Source organism: Coregonus clupeaformis, chromosome 9 (assembly GCF_020615455.1).
Source record: "Coregonus clupeaformis isolate EN_2021a chromosome 9, ASM2061545v1, whole genome shotgun sequence".
Classification (NCBI taxonomy): Eukaryota; Metazoa; Chordata; class Actinopteri; order Salmoniformes; family Salmonidae; genus Coregonus; species Coregonus clupeaformis.
Window position 1 is genome coordinate 30,934,149 of NC_059200.1, and position 17,307 is coordinate 30,951,455.

At 42.5% G+C, this 17,307-nt stretch overlaps 1 protein-coding gene across 6 annotated transcripts in view; it reads right to left on the minus strand.

Annotated features, from left to right (window-relative positions):
* The window catches only part of LOC121573745 (RNA-binding protein Musashi homolog 2-like), a 335,153-nt gene that overhangs the window by 309,315 nt on the left and 8,531 nt on the right, over positions 1-17,307 (minus strand). The gene's annotated exons all lie outside the window — the stretch shown is intronic.

A 17,307-nucleotide genomic window follows, 5' to 3' on the forward strand; every position in this document is an offset into this window, starting at 1 on the left:
TAAAATATACTTAAGTAACAAAAGTAAAAGTATAAACGATTTCAAATTATATATTAAGCAAACCAGACGGCACCATTTTCTTGTTTTTTTAATTTACGGATAGCCAGGGGCACGCTCCAACACTCAGACATAATTTACAAGTAATGAGTACTTTTGGGTGTCAGGGAAAATAATAATTTTCTTTAGGAATGTAGTGAAGTAAAAGTAAAAGTAGTCAAAAATATAAATAGTAAAGTAAAGTACAGGTACCCAAATAAACAACTTAAGTAGTACTTTCAAGTATTTTTACTTAAGCACCACTGAGCTTATATAATGATTCATGATATTCATAAAATGAGGTCTGGTTTGTTCTAAGGTAACTTTAAAGAGTAACTTTCATGAAGAAACATTTTTTTCATTAACAAACAGATGTTTTAGGTTTATTTATAGTGAAACATGTAAATTCTGGTGCTTCCTTGACTCGACTTCTGACGTTACACAAAATTCAAAAGGCCGTAAGGCACATTTCGGCATATGACCAAATTCAACGTTTTTGCTTACCATTTCATACACATCTATGTGCTTTAACAAAGAAAAAAACATGTAGGCTATAAGGATTATACGATTATATTTGTAGCTACATCCATCGTAATGAGCAATAAATGACAATGGTGGTCATGTCAAATCCTTGTATTTTTTCCCAACCATTATGACTGATTGATGGCGCAGTCCACTAAAACAATTGGCTCAAAGTTCCATGGTTATGAGTTCTAATCCCACATGGGGCAGGTATCTGTTTATTTTTTATCCTTTATTTACAATAAATATCCCGTGCCCACACACTTCTAATTCTGAGAAGTGAAAGCATACCTTTGAGAGGTGTCGCCATGGTAGTAGTTGTAGATTTTCATACAATACCCAGACCAATCTGTGAATTAATTTGACCATTGGAAAAAGAGTTACTGCGTAAATACTGCAATGCCGGTTGGATTGAATTGAGCCCCTAATCTTCATTTTCAAGGTGATGATTGCACTTTTCTTCCAAACACAATACCGCAATTAATATGAGCCCACATTGCAAATTTGCACCCCATGAGGGATTTGAACTTACACCACAAGTGGCAATAGACGTCAGGAACTCAGTGCTTTACCACTGTGAGCTAACTGTCCAGAGCCACCTAGCCTCGCAATGCATATAACTTTATTATCAGAGTGTGCCATTGGATTTCTGGTAAGTATGCTTCAGTGAGAAAGTGTTGAGCTCAGGTACAACTACATTTACCCACCTCCAAAATGAATATTTATGAGCAATTCCCCCCACCCACAACTTCTCACCTGAATGCATTTTGGGGTTGAGAGTTACCCTTTAATATGTTGAAACTGTACTTTTATATTCGTATGAGAGGGGTAAACGTTCATGTTTGATATGCTAACGTTAACAGCTAGCTAGCTGTGTTATTGTCTTGCAAGCTACATTTAGGTTATATGTGTACATTTAGCTAATATGTGTACGAACAAGAAAATAAACCCTTTAGTCGTCTGTACATGCTTGTGAATTATTTAGTTATTCAAGAGTGTAATATGGTTTGGTTGTATTATGCAAGAGTGGAGTTAATATGTTTTAAAGGAAAAATTGCTTGCATTGTTGAATGGTTTGCAAACTTACTGGCTAGTCAGTGGCTGTACAGTGATACTGGTATTTAAGGTAAATTTGGAGCTGCAGAGCAAGAATGTCGCGTTGCCAGCCACAACGAAAGGTAAGGCAAGGATGTGATGTCAATTGAAAAGTTTATGCACATATTATGTGAATTGAAATCTTGTTGTGCTGCCTCTCCTTGAATGTTCGTCAATGAGAATAGCCTCTTAGAAAATAAACACAGTGTTCCAGTCCCTTCAAACACAGTCCAATGGAAGGCTTAGCCTAGGCTAACACACACAAGGGTTTCCTTCCTCAGGGCCCACACTGTTTACTTAAAGGTACCTTAAGTGTTGTTGAATATAGCAGATAATTGCACTATTAATCTTAATGGCAAACTAATTACTCTTTACAACGTCCTTTCTCCTTCCTGAAGCGCATGGCATGATGGAGTGGTGGAGCCATCGCGTGCTGCTGCTTCCAGTGAGGAGAAGGAGGAGGATTCACATCTCCCCCTCCCTTTAGTCCCCTACATAAACAGAAGGGAGAAGCCAGGATGCTAAGGAAGGGGAGACGTTCCACTGTGAACAGGAGGATGTGCAGAGAGAAAGAAAGAGAGAGAAAGGGCAGAGAGAGAGAGAAAGAGACACTAGAGAGAGTGATAGAGAGAGATAGAGAGACTAGACAGTGAGAGAGAGAGAGAGAGAGAGAGAGAGAGAGAGAGAGACTAGACAGTGAGAGAGAGAGAGAGAGAGAGAGAGAGAGAGAGAGAGAGAGAGAGAGAGAGAGAGAGAGAGAGAGAGAGAGAGAGAGAGAGACAGTGAGAGAGACTAGAGGGACTAGACAGAGTGAGAGAGATAGTGTGCGAGAGAGAGAGAGAGAGAGGCCAGTCTTCTACAGTACACAGGCCATTACCCAGCTGCCAGAGCTGCTATAGAGAGGAGGGTGAGTAATGTTCACTGAATTACCCCATGGATAGTATACAGTGTATAGAGGGCAGGGGAAGCCTCACTAGAACCATGAAGTACTTTAGTACAAAGATAAATTAAGGGGCAGTTTAAGCCTCCAACTGTATCAACTGTACAGAAAATAATTACTATTTTTTACATTAACTTGATGCTGATTCATTCATTAACAGTAGTTTCCTGTGGTTTTTGCACCTTGCTAGATAGCTCAGCAGTATGCATACCCTGTGATGTGTGTCAGAAGCCTTAAGGATTAATAGGGAATGAGAACAAAAACACTTACGGACAAATATGTGGGTTACAAACTCTTCACATGAGAAGCCATATAGGGAGCCTGTTTCCTACATGTTTAGACCCATTCCTAAAGGCCTGCCTGTTGTTGTTAGTTCAGCTGCAATGGCCATCACTTTGATCTCCACTTCGTGTGCAGCTCTAGCAGATAGCTCTAAGGCTGGGCTCTGTCTCTGGCCCTGGCTGCCTAACACACACTTGAGCTGGGCGGTATACCGTATTTTATGATATTTGGGTTTTTACTTTACCTTCTATAATGGAATTTGAATGTTTGGTTTGTTAAATGTGAAACGCTGTGTGTAACGTCCATTTTTATAGTTTACTTTGCTACTTGAGTCATCTCTCTCCACGCCAGTGTTGCCAACTCCTCAGTAAGGAAAGTAGCTATTGGCTGTCCTAAAAGTCACTAAATGACGTCATCACCTAATTTGCATAATTGGCCATGTGCATGTAATTGTGATGGACGCTGTAGGAGAGAGGAATAATGTTGTGGGAGGGACAAAAAGTGAGTAAAAAACACCCTAAATATGTTTAGAACTACAAATGAACTTTCTTCTGTCGATTCTTGTTTTTGAAAAAGGTTTTACATTTACATCCCACCCAGGGCGGGATCAGCCAGGGCTGCTTCCCACATGTGCGATTCATTTGCAGTCTGGACGCGGAGGGGTGAACATCTCCTGTGTTTCTTACATCTGCAAACAGCTAGTTTGTCTTTTCTTAGCAAGTTGGGCCTAAATCTTGTTAGCCGCTAATGCTAATCGCTAGCTAGCTAATAAATGTACTGAGTCAGAGCAAACGTAATGAACTATACAGCCTGATAATACCAGTGATGGTTTAGACCTAAATCAGCGTGTTTGTACAACAGTATCTTCTAAATCAAAGAGGAATATGTGAAGCATGAATATGTTAGCTACATGAAGTAGCTAAGAGAATACATTAAATGTTGTCAAAGATTATTGGGTCCCCAAGGAAACACTTAACAACAATTTTGGTTCCTACCCTGTCATAATAACTCCTACCTAGCATTTCCATACGTTGTCATATCAAACAACACTGTATACAAAGTGCCCACTATTATATTCTAACTATAGAATTAGAATAATCATTATATTTCCATGATGCCAACAGTTCACCCAAGTGCTTTACTCTAAATCCCAAGTCAAATCGCAATTGCAACATTTGGTTAAAAATAAGGCCTATAAGCCCTCCTGAGTGGTGCAACGGTCTAAGGCACTGCTAAGGCGCCACTACAGCCTCAGGTTCGATCCCAGGCTGTGTCACAGCGTGGTTAGGGAAGGGTTTGGCCGGAGGGATTTCCTTGGCTCATCATGCTCTAGCTACTCTTTGTGGCGGGCCGGGCGCCTGCAAGCTGACTTCGGTTGTCAGTTGGATGGTGTTTCCTTCGACACATTGGTACGGCTGGCTTCTGGGTTAATCGAGCAGTATGATAAGAAGCAGCGCGGCTTGGCAGGTCATGTTTTAGAGGACGCATGACTCTCGACCTTCGCCTCTCCCGAGTCTGTTGGGGAGATGCAGCGATGAGATAAGGTCTATAAGTGTGGAAATGATCTCAAATGAGTGCTGAAAATAACTTTGGGTTGAATTGAACAGTATAAAACAATCAGAATGGAGAAAGACCCATCAAAATCACTTAGAATGTATGTGTTGCCACACACTACTGTATGTGTTGCCACGCTTTTACTCAAAAGCAAATGTACAACTTGTATTATTCAAAAACAAAATACCGTCATACCTTCCAATTTTTTTTAAATGCCGTGATATGATATTTGGGCCATATCGCCCAGCCCTAACGCACACACTCATGCAAGCAACACGTACACTCATGCAAGCAACACGTACACTCACACAAGCAACACGTACACTCATGCAAGCAACACGTACACTCACGCAAGCAACATGTACACTTATGCAAGCAACACGTACACTTATGCAAGCAACACGTACACTCAAACAAGCAACATGTACACTCACACAAGCAACACGTACACTCACACAAGCAACACGTACACCCATGCAAGCAACACGTACACTCACACAAGCAACACGTACACTCACACACACACAACGCCCCTCCTTCAGTCCAGCTAACAAGGCAAACATGGCTCATCCACATGAAATCACTCTCCATGCCCACACACACACAACCACTGTTGTTCCACTGGATCCCTCTGTTACTGCAAACCTCTTTTTCCATCGATCTCACAGTAATTGCCTCTAAAACACTGGTATACCGAGGTGCTTCCGCTATTGATGCAATGTGGGCGTCCTGGGATTTCCAAATATATCCCAATCAAAGCATGGAGTTCTACCCAGCGTATGGAGATCTACCCAGCGTATGGAGATCTACCCAGCGTATGGAGATCTACCCAGCGTATGGAGATCTACCCAGCGTATGGAGATCTACCCAGCGTATGGAGTTCTACCCAGCGTATGGAGTTCTACCCAGCATATGGAGTTCTACCCAGCATATAGAGTTCTACCGAGCATATGGAATTCTACCCAGCATTATCAAAAGATACTAGTAGAAGGAGTAAAAGCACTCCAAGCAGATTTAGAGAGTAATTCCAGTCGGAGGGGTATTTCATTAGAAACTGGGCCAGACGAGTCTATATAGTCTTATGTAGCACAGCCCTACTTAACAACGTGATGGCACACTAACTCTGTGCAAATACGGTCAAAGAAATCTCTGTCAAATTGGATGTGCCCCTTTTCAGAGATATTTCATTTGGGGGCAAGTCAGGAGTAAGATAGACGGCATTAGGAGATGTATCTGCATTACTGTATGTCATCACCCATGTCTTGTCAAGTATAAGGTATTACAGGGTTTAATGTTCAGTATACCAAGGAGGTGGTATCGAGTCTCAGAAGGAGATTAGGCCTAATTGATCAGTGTAAATGGAGCAGGATAAGTCTGCATTTACCTTTGTTTAAACTTAAGGCTGGCAGCACGTTCAGCAAGATCATACCTTCATCTAAAAATACTGTGCAATAGAATCCAGTAGTAAGTAGGCAGTAGCCATACTAACTTAGAGAAGCCATTGTGAACAGGTATTATTGATGTGGAAAGACAGTTTTGTGGGAGGGGAGAGGGATCTGCGTAAAGAGGCAGGGCCTGGAGTCTCTCTCTCCTCTCCTCTGTCATGCCTGCTGTCCTCTCTTTCTCCCTCTTTCTCTATCCCTCTCTAAGAGCCGGTAATGTCTTTCTGGAGAAGAAGAAATGCCTCTAAATTTAGCATCAGATTTATCAAGCCGAGGCAAATGAGGAGAACAGGGGGGTGAGAAAGGAGGAGAGTGAAATGAAGAGAGGGATAGAACAAGGGAGACAGAGGGAGTGTGACTATGAAAACATGGGTGGGTAGATACTGTAGAAAGGAAAAGACTGAGGGAGAGAGTGAGAGGAAGAGAGGGGGACTGGGGGATATCAGTGAAGAGCTGTCCGTTATGAGTCACATTTAGACGGAACAAAAATACATTTCGGCCAGGCTCCAAACAACACAGACACATACACACACTACCCAATTAAATTGAGACAAAATTATGCCCATTGAATTTGAATGGACAGACAATGGTTAAAAAAACAATGAAGTCTGAATGGAGTATGGAACAGAAAGCTCGAAGCAGAAGAGGGCAGAGGATGAGTTGCTACTGTACACTCTTAGAAAAAAAGATGCTATGTAGAACCTAAAAGGGTTATTTGGCAGTCCCCATTGGAGAACCCTTTGAATAACCCTTTTTGGTTCCAGGTAATACCCTTTTGGTTCCAGGTAGAACCCTTTTGGGTTCCATGTAGAACCCTTTCCACACAGGGTTTTACATTGAACCCAAAAGTGTTCTGCCCGTAACCAAAAGGGGTTCTACAGATGTAGGATTTTAATTTGAGCCAGTTTGCTACAGCAGGAACATAATCCTGCAGCAACAGGAATTTTGCTGTAGGGGTGATACATTTTTTTGTTAGGGCAAATCAAGTCTGACATTTTAAAGTGTATTTACCAACTTTAGAAGCCTTTTTAAACCTTGAATACACTACAAGTTAGCATTTCCTGCTGTGCAGGAAAATTCTCAGCAACAAAAGGGTGATCAAATTAAGATCCTACATCTGTACTTGGAGCCAAAAAGGGTTCTCCTGTGGGGACAGCCATTGAAGCCTTTTGAGTGTATAGAGGAAAGAGTGATCTCTTAGAGCCATGACAACTTGGAACCTGCAATACAGCACTGTAGTCCTAGTGGCCTGTACAGCCTCAGCCTCAGCTACAGCCCCACATATATCTCGGCCAGGCTCAAAATAACATACAAAACACACACAGCACACACACACATTCATCACACAAAAGCCTGCCCACTAGCAAGATGCATGAAGGAGAAAGAGATATGAATTTCAATAAGGGGAGAGGAAGCAGAAGGAGAGGGAGGAGCGAGAGGAGGAGAGGAGAGGATACACACACACACAACCAAGCGCACACACAAAAGCACACACACACATACAGGCCGCTGAGGCTGCAGAACAAGGGCAACAAGGGCATAACAGGTCAGGACTACTTCATGGACAAGTCAACCTACTATATCTCTGAAGATCACAACACTAGAGGGCATGAGCTTCCCTCTCACCCCTCCTATCCCATCTCCCCCTCCTCTCCTCTCCTCTCCTCCATCCTCCATGCTGCACCCAGGTCCCTCTGGTAGCAGTGGCTATAATGTCAACCACTGGGTTCACTTTATCCCATTCATTTGTTTAGTTTGGCCAATTTGGACCCTCTTGGGAATTGCCTGCTTTGTTTGGATGGGGGATTTACATGCAATGCAAATGCTCTAAAAAAGCTAAGCTTTCCCCCTCCAGCGTGTGTGCTCCTCTGAGCGGCATCACTGGGGTTCAGCCAGGGACTCAGTGGCAGCTCAGCTGTTTCAGCGAGCACAGAGAGAGAGAGAGAGAGAGAGAGAGAGAGAGAGAGAGAGCTCTTCCATGTTGTGTCAGCAGACAGCTCTGTTAAATATTACAGCAATAGGCATACCTTAAAGGTCCAATGCAGCCATTTTTACCTCGATATCAAATAATTTCTGGGTAACAATTAAGTACCTTACTGTACCTTTTCAAAACAGCTCTTACACTAAAGGGCATTATCATAATTTCCACAATTTCACAGTATTACAACAACCTCATAGTGTGGAAATATATATAAAACACAAGAAAATCATGTTTTTGACTGCATTGGGCCTTTAAGGTTTCAAAAGCTTAAAATTGCTTTGGCTAAAAATGACAGTGCCACGGTGCCACCATAAAACATCAGAACTCGACTGTATTAATATTCATATGTGGATGGGATGAAAATTCATACTGACTTCATGCTCTATTGAGACACACAAGTTCAAGGTTTTTCAAAGTGTCATTTACAGGTACAAATACCTGTTCAATGTTAAATGGGAAGATAAATAGTTCCATATGGAGGATTTATCAAAGAATAAAAAGTCTAATCATACAACTAGATATGCAATTCAAACAGTTATCCAATGAAATAATGCATTAATCTACCCAATTTAATTGAGAACATTCTGCCCATTGTATTGACAGATATTGGTTACAAAAAGGGCAGAGGATGAGTTGCTTCTGCATAAAGGTAAGAGTGAGCTCTTAGAGCCATGACAACTTGGATCCTGCAATACAGCACTGTAGTCCTAGTGGCCTGTACAGGCACAGCTTCAGTCATATCTACAGCCACAGCCACAGCTACAGCCACAGCTACAGTCATATCTATAGCCATACCTACAGCCACAGCTACAGTCATATCTATAGCCATACCTACAGCCATAGCTAGTCATATCTATAGCCATACCTACAGCCATAGCTAGTCATATCTATAGCCATACCTACAGCCATAGCTAGTCATATCTATAGCCATACCTACAGCCATAGCTAGTCATATCTATAGCCATACCTACAGCCATAGCTAGTCATATCTATAGCCATACCTACAGCCATAGCTAGTCATATCTATAGCCATACCTACAGCCATAGCTAGTAATATCTATAGCCATACCTACAGCCATAGCTAGTCATATCTACAGCCACAGCTACAGCCATAGCTACAGCCACAGCCACAGCTACAACCATAGCTACAGTCATATCTACAGCCTCAGCTACAACCATAGCTACAGCCACAGCCACAGCTACAACCATAGCTACAGCCACAGCTACAACCATAGCTACAGTCATATCTACAGCCACAGCTACAGCTACAGCCTCAGCTACAGTCATATCTACAGCCTCATCCTCAGCTACAACCTTAGCTACAGCCTACAGCCATAGCTACAACCTACAGCCACAGCTACAGCCTACAGCAGCTTGGAGAGTGAACGCATGGGCAGACTAAAATAATTGTCCACTCTTCCAAAAGAACTCTAATAGGCCTGGCAGGCACTCAGCGTTAGATCAGCCAGAAACCAGAGGAAGATCCATGCTGGGTCCTGTACGTTTATCTCTGACTAATACTATGCCAAGAGGATCCAGCCCAAAAAATAAAGATGGTCTGTTCTGAAAATAGTTTAGCTGAAGTGCTATGGTGTGGTATATCTTATTTACGTGAGGGGAAACCACTTGGAATACAAATGGAAAGAGACAAGAGTCAAGGTCAACCATGAAGGTCACTGCAGAAGAAACATGCTAGGCAGACCATCCCATTAGGCCTTTTTAAGATTATTCAAATCTTCTCTAATGCATTCTAGATTAGAAATACAGTCATAGCACTTTAATGCTGCATTTATTTTAAATGGTCGTGGGGAGCAGTGTTGTGGGTCTGGGTAGGATTGGAGCAGTAGAGATTTCACTCTATGAAGGACTTAAATCACTTCTTGAGACAAGTGTAGCAGAAAATTGATAATTACTGGCGGCACAGCTGTGCCTAGTCATCAGGTGTGACAAATACCCCCCCCACCCCACTCCCAAAAAACGATCATAACAAAAGTCGAGCCCAAGACAGGGGATGACAAATATCTACTTGTTTGTTGCGTCTGTGAGATTGTTTATTGCTGTGTGTCAGAAGCAGAGTGCGTGGCCACTCATGCCCTCCCCTGACCATCCCATGCCCCAGGCCAGAGGCTCCGTGCCAGGACAGGGAGACGCCACAGCGGGTTCAGGCCTCCAGGAATGTGGTGCACTCTGACCAGAGACAGACTGGGTGAGCTCTGGCCTGTCCCTGTCCCGGTAGGCTACTCTCCTCACTGCAGAACAGAACGCTGTCTCAGCTCCCAGATTCCATCTGGCTCCTCCTGTCTGTCTCCGACACTGGAACTAATCTACCCCCCACTCCATCTCCCACAATGCCGTGCGAGATTGTGCCGCTGGGGCCTGCTCTGCGTAATTCATTGGCAACGTGAGGGCAAAAATAACACACTGCAGAACAGCAAGGTTATGACTATGTGTCAGTGGTGTCATAACATGTACATTTGCCATCATCTGAAATCTAAGTGTAGATTAACTAAAAGCGCAAATCTACCATTCGGTCAGAGTTTAATATTTTCCTAGGCAGGTGAATGGAGTAAGGGGGAAAGGTTGCGGTGGGGTGAGGCTGCTCATTCAATGTGTGCATGCGTCACATAAAAAGAGGGATCTGATAGGGGTTGTGTTAGTAGTGATGAGGGAGTTGAGTTGGGTTGAGGGGGACGTAGCCCTCCCTCCTGGCTGGCTGGCCTGGGTCTCCTCATTACCGTCAGTCAGCATCAGGTTTAGCAGGGCCAGGCTCCAGCAGCCCTCTGTCCTCCCTGCCCTCCTTCCCTCTCTCCCTCCCTCCCCTCCCTGCTGTCCACTGCCTGCCTGCTGCCATTGATAAGTACAGAACACGGCCCTGAACCCCCACCAAACCTAATTACCCTCGACCCACAGCAAAGAGACCAGGCCAGGGAGAAGAGAGGAGGGGAGAGGGTAGAGCACTCAGGAGCCAGGCATCACACAGAGAGCACATGCATATACTGTATGGCACACATACGCTAAACACAAAGACAAGCATATTGTGTATTAAGACTAACAATGTATGCTCACTCACACACCCACAGACATGATAAATTGTATAATGACAATGTGTAGAAGAGAAAACAGTATCAATGACTGAGAAGTGCTTTGACAGACTGAGTCTCTTCTGACTGTCTTTTGCTGATTCTGTCTGACCATTCAACAAACAGTCATTCATATGCCTGGGCTTTGGCCTCATTCTTGTCTGGACCAGTTTATTGAGGCTGTTCAAAGCTGGAACAGCATAGGGTCAGGGATTTAAACACATCTCCTCACACTCTAGAACATCCATTACCACAGGGAGAAAACATCTCTCTGTGTCGCCCTCCATCTGGGGGGGTTTGTTTGTGTCGGCTATAAACCTTTTTCGCCAGGAGGTGAGAGGGAGGTGACGATAAAGAAATCCCATCAACGGAACACTGATTGATCGACTTTTCCCTCACCCTGATCCAAGTTAGCTTTGCCAGCTATCGGATTGTTTCTTGTTTTCAGTGAAAAGTCAATGCACTTCCTGTCGGTTGTAAAAACCCATTTCAGAAGTGCATTCATTTTGAGGGAAAACAGAAATACACATAGGGTATGTTTTCCATTAGAAATAGTGAGGTTGTGTTTCTGTCTGTAAATGCTTGTCTCCAGTCTCAGAGGAATGGAAAGATGACCTACTATCATCCAATGTGAAAACACGTAAGATAAGAGATATACTGTATATAGAGATATGTGCTATATTAAGTATTCTGTTCTATATACTGTAAAGTATTATGTTATATATAAAATAGTTTTGTCCTTCAAAATTCTTTCAAACTCTGGCAGTGGTGCACGACTGAGTTTGAACAGGGAATCTGGTGCTTTTAATAAACTCATATGGACATTTAGAGTAGCTGGCAGCGATGGTTTCATATTCCCAGCAGTCAGCTGTGTCAGTTGAAATGAAAATCATTCTGAGATGATGTAGATGATGATACTAAAATCACCTAAAGATAAACAACATAACTGAGAGAGGCGTAACAGCAGATTCACCAGGTTTTGAGAGGCTGTCAAGAGTGAAAAAAGTGGAGGAGATGGAAGGAGGGGTGAGAGACAGAGAGGGAGAAAGAGAAAAGAAAAGTACAGCACCTTCACACCCCTTGACTTTTTTCACATTTTGTTGTGTTACAGCCTGAATTTAAATGGGGATTTTGTGCCACTGATCTACAAACTATACCCCACAATGTCAAAGTGGAATTTAGTTTTTATAAATGTTTATACATTTATAAAAAAATGAAAAGCTGAAATGTCTTCAGTCCATAAGTATTCAACCTCTTTGTTATGGCAAGCCTGAAAAAGTTCAGGAGTCAAATTTGCTTAACAAGTCACATAATATGTTGCATGGACTCACTCTGTGTGCAATAATAGTGGTTAACATGATTTTTGAATGACTACCTCATCTCTCTACCCCAAACATACAATTATCTGTAAGGTCCCTCAGTCGAGTAGTGAATTTCAACCACAGATTCAACCACAAAGACCAGGGAAGTTGTCCAATGCCTCGCAAATTTGGGCACCTATTGGTAGATGGGTAAAAATAAAAAAGCAGACACTGAATATCCCTTTGCGCATGGTGAAGTTGTTAATTACGCTTTGGATGGTGTATCAATACACCCAGTCACTACAAAGGTACAGGCGTCCTTCCTAACTCAGTTGCCGGAGAGGAAGGAAACCGCTCAGGGATTTCACCATGAGGCCAATGGTGACTTTGAAACAGTTACAGAGTTTAATGGCTGTGATAGGAGATAACTGAGGCTAGATCAACAACATTGTAGTTACTCCACAATACTAACCTAAATGACAGAATGAAAAGAAGGAAGTCTGTACAGAATAAAAATATTCCAAAACATGCATCCTGTTTGCAATAAGGCACTAAAAGTAAAATTGTTATTTTCTTTATATACAAATCATTATGTTTGGGGCAAATCCAACACAACACATCACTGAGTGCCACTTCATATTTTCAAGCACGGTGGTGGCTGCATTATGTTATGGATATGCTCATCATCGGCAAGGACTAGGGAGTAGTTTTAGGATACACATAATAGAGCTGAGCACAGGCAAAGTCCTAGAGTAAAACATGGTTCAGTCTACTTTCCAAAAGACACTGGGAGACAAATTCACCTTTTAGCAGGACAATAACCTAAAACTCAAGGCCAAAGATACACTGGAGTTGCTAACCTAGATGACATTGAATGTTCCCGAGTGGTCTAGTTAAAATTTTGACTTAAATCGGCTTGTTAATCTATGACAAGACTTGAAAATGTCTGTAGCAATGATCAACAACCAACTTGACAGAGTTTCAAGAGTTTCAAAAAGAATAATGGGCAAATATTGTACAATCCAGGTGTGCACAGCTATTAGAGACTTATCCAGAAAGACTCACAGCTGTAATCGCTGCCAAAGGTGATACTAACATGTATTGACTCTGGGGGATGAATACTTATGTAATCAAGATATATAAGCATTTTATTTTTCATTAATCTTAAATGTTAGAATTTTCTTCCACTTTGACATTACAGAGTATTTCATGTTTTGTTTTTTTTATCCCAATTTGTAACACAACAAAATGTGGAAAAAGTCAAGGGATGTGAATACTTTCTAAAGGCACTGTAAGTAAGAATGGAGAGCATGTAGGAGAGCAGCCCTTGAGCAGGTTTCTTAAATTGGCATTGGAGTAGAGAACTGCACTCCTGGGTCTTTCTCCTTTGGAAAGCATTCCCTATAGTGTGTGTGTGTGTGTGTGTTGGTTCTTCTATCTTTGTGGGGACCTAAAATCCCCAAAAGTCCCCACAAGGATAGTAAACAAAGAAAATTCTCCCTCGTGGGGACATTTCCCACATTCCCATGAGGACAACGGTTATTTTAAGCTTAGGGGTTAGGTTTAGGGTTAGGGTTACAATTGGGTTAGGGAAAAGGTTAGTGGTTAGGTTTAGGGTTAAAAGTTAGGTTTAGGGTTTGGGTTACGGGTTAAGGTTAGGGTTATGGTAAGGGTTATGGTAAGGGTTAGGGGTTCGGGAAAATAGGATTTTTAACTGAAATACATTTTAGGTCCCCACAAGGATAAATGAACATAACATGTGCGTGTGTATCTGTTGGGGGGGGTTCTGTTTGAACATCACACAGCGTCACCTTTGGACTTCATTAAAAACTTGCAGAGGAGTTTTCTCCCTCAGCAACACGTTTGTCCCCAGCTCCAGCACCACGGGACACCTGGGAGCTTTTCTCCAGCTCAAAAAATGAAGCACACAACAAGAAAAGAAAGAAAGAGAAAGAGGTGTGGGACCAGGACCAGACAAGAGGAAGAGGAAGAGGGAGGATATGGTGTTAGAGTGAATCTATTCTAGCCCTTCCAGAGAGTAGAAACTCCAGCCATGCCTCCCCCTACCCTCCACACTACCACCAGCAGCAGCAGTCCCTCAGCAGTAGGGAGAGAGAGGCAGGCAGAGTACACAGCTGACACACAGGGAAATCTGGGCCACTGCTTTGATGGTATTTATGACTGATAACCCAGATCTATTCCCACTCAGGCCTCCTACGGTACACTTAGTTAGCTGCAGACAACATTTGAAGGTTACTCCATCTACCTTATTAAAATCTACATATACTGTAATTCAGCACCAAATAAAACTTTGAAAACTTTGTGATTGTCAAGCCAAGTAAACAGTATTACTCCTTTTTAGTTCATTCAGAGACTGTTCAGTACATCCAGAACATATCTATTTGTGTACACTACAGAGAGGCTCATCTCATCAGTGCAGCCCAATGACTGCCATTGATGTGGCGACTAGTGGCTGCTAGTGAAGCCTAATGAGGCAAACAGCCCCTGGTGAGACAGCCGGGTGGTTAGGAAGGGGTTAAGCTGCGCTACTCGCCTTCTCTGAGTGGCCCAGCTCCTTCCTTTCATTTCCATAACAAGTCATCAGAGCTCATCTCCCAGCAAAGTGGCCACAGTCCCACTGGCAATTAAAATCATGTTGGGACACGCTATGACTGTCTGTGATTCAGCAGTGTGAAAACAACAACAACAGTGGCAGCGACGGTATCGGTAACGAAACGGGCATCTGAGAAACCAATCTCAAGCGATGTGGGCAGCAACCACCACTTCGGTTTCTAAACACACCAGGCTGACATCAGCCCACAGTTTTCATGTTCCTGTGAAAACACAAAGAGAACAGCTCCACAAAGGAGGAGAAGAGAGAAACAGCACCTGTACGTTTCTCTCTCATACCTACTGTAACTCCTCCATTCACCTCACACATACATCACATTTTGAAATTCTACACATTTTGTCATGGGGCTGAGGGAAAAAATTTTGTTTTAAAGGGGCAATCAGCAGTTACTACGTCCATTTTTGGACTTATAAATGAATGATATGTACCCATTGATTCTTGAAGAATATAACTTATAAAATGCCTCATGAGCTTATTAGTTCAACTGTCGTACCCCATCAGAACCCAAAATATAAACTTGTTCTACTCCAATGTTTGTAAACAAAGCAAATGTAAACAAACACTGTATAGCATCAAAACATGGTTAAAACTATCATTTTTATATCATGGATGGTCAGTCCTGCCATCCATAGCTCTGTCTATGAATTTGAGAGAGGTTACATTTCTCCAGGCCCATCCCTCAGTTTTTACCAAAACGGGGCGGCCAGGACACTTTGTTATTGTTTCAACTTCTAATTTCCTGCAATTCTACACATTTGGCCAAGGCTTATTCCATGTTCTTATGCTATCTGAGTGACTCAAACATTATAACAAAATCAATGGTGTACCCATTCCATGCCATTTTTTTAATTTTAGAAACTCCCTTACTGTCAATTTTATTCGGTGATTGTTAGTTCTCAAAGATGATCTTATTAAAAAATGTATAGCTCCATTATCTTTTCTATATACTTTAGATCTGGTTTTAGTCATTTAAGTTTACACTGAAAACCAATGTCTGAAGTACCTGGGTCAAAATCTACAATCCCTAACGCACAGTAACACAGTACTATAAACAAAGTATGCTACAGTGCATGATAGATGGAGGGTGGAGTGAGGTGTGAGCCCATGAGGAAACCAAAGCCGATAGGTCTCTTAACATTTTTGTTCCCCAAACCAGCGCCACGGAGGCACCTGCAGCCTGCCCTAGCAGCTGCCCCACTGAACCCCATCTCTCACTGGGGACATGCCTCTTAAACAACAGCAACAAGCAGCAAGGCTGAAGAGGATGAGGAAGGCGGGGGGAAAGAAACGATGACGAGTGTTTTCTAAATGGCAACCTCAGGCCCAGACTGCTTATAAAGGCCTTAAATCAATTGAACATGAAGGAGAAAGCCATGCCATGCTACTCTATCTGCCTTAATCCTATTGCTTTGAGATCCTTTGAAATCCACATTCTCTTAATACTACAAATAAAAGCCCCTTTCTCCTGTAATGAGCTTGCCCTACAGCCTGACTAAAACATCTCAACTGCAGGTTTTTCTGTACTACTGTACCAATTCTGTTGAGGTGTCATTGTTTTCGTCCAGTGATGTAACAAGAACAGTAGAATGAAACTGGATGTTTATAAGGTTGTGATTTTTTTTTATGTATCTCTGAGTGATTCTGTTCTCTACCATGTTGTTGATCCCAGCTAAACAGAGCATACTTTTGTAAAAGGTATACAATAATAAGCACAACAGCTATGCCTTCCAGGGAGGAGGTTGCTTTCCGGAGGAAAAACATATTGGTTGGTTGTTTTTTATGTGTTTTAGATGTTCAGGGACAAGCCGAGGAAGATAAAAGGTTAAAGTGACAAACAGGCAAATGAGGGAGTGAAAAAAAGCTGGTAGTTTCTCAACCATATGCCGATACCCTTAAGACACCATGTGCTCTGGCTTTGAAAGCTTTCACTGCCAATTCCCCATTTGAAACCTGAACCGCTCAGTAACAACACCTCCCTGTGAGCTGGTGGGAAGGAGAAAAATCCATTATCGATCTCCACCCATTTCAGGTCTAAAAGGTCTGATGTGAGGAGCACTACATTGGCCTATAGGCTCACCCCTCTACCCCAAAGCTTGTCATATGGGGATAAAGAACACACTTCTCAACACTGCGGCTACACCATGATTACCAACACCACCTCGACAAACAGAGTGTGTGTGCACACGCGCACGTGTGTGTAGCACACACAAACAACCAGTGACCAAGCCAGGATTCTGCCATTATGAAACATGATACTCTCATCATTAACGAGTTACCTACATGTCAAATATCACCTCTCTATTGTAATTGCTTCATTTTGGTACAATTGGGATCAGCATAGGGGAAATCTCCAAAGGAGGCTGCTGACCATGTTTTTCTCCTTAACAGTAACACAAGCACAATCATCTCTTCTTCTATGTAATTATAAACTCACAAATAGTC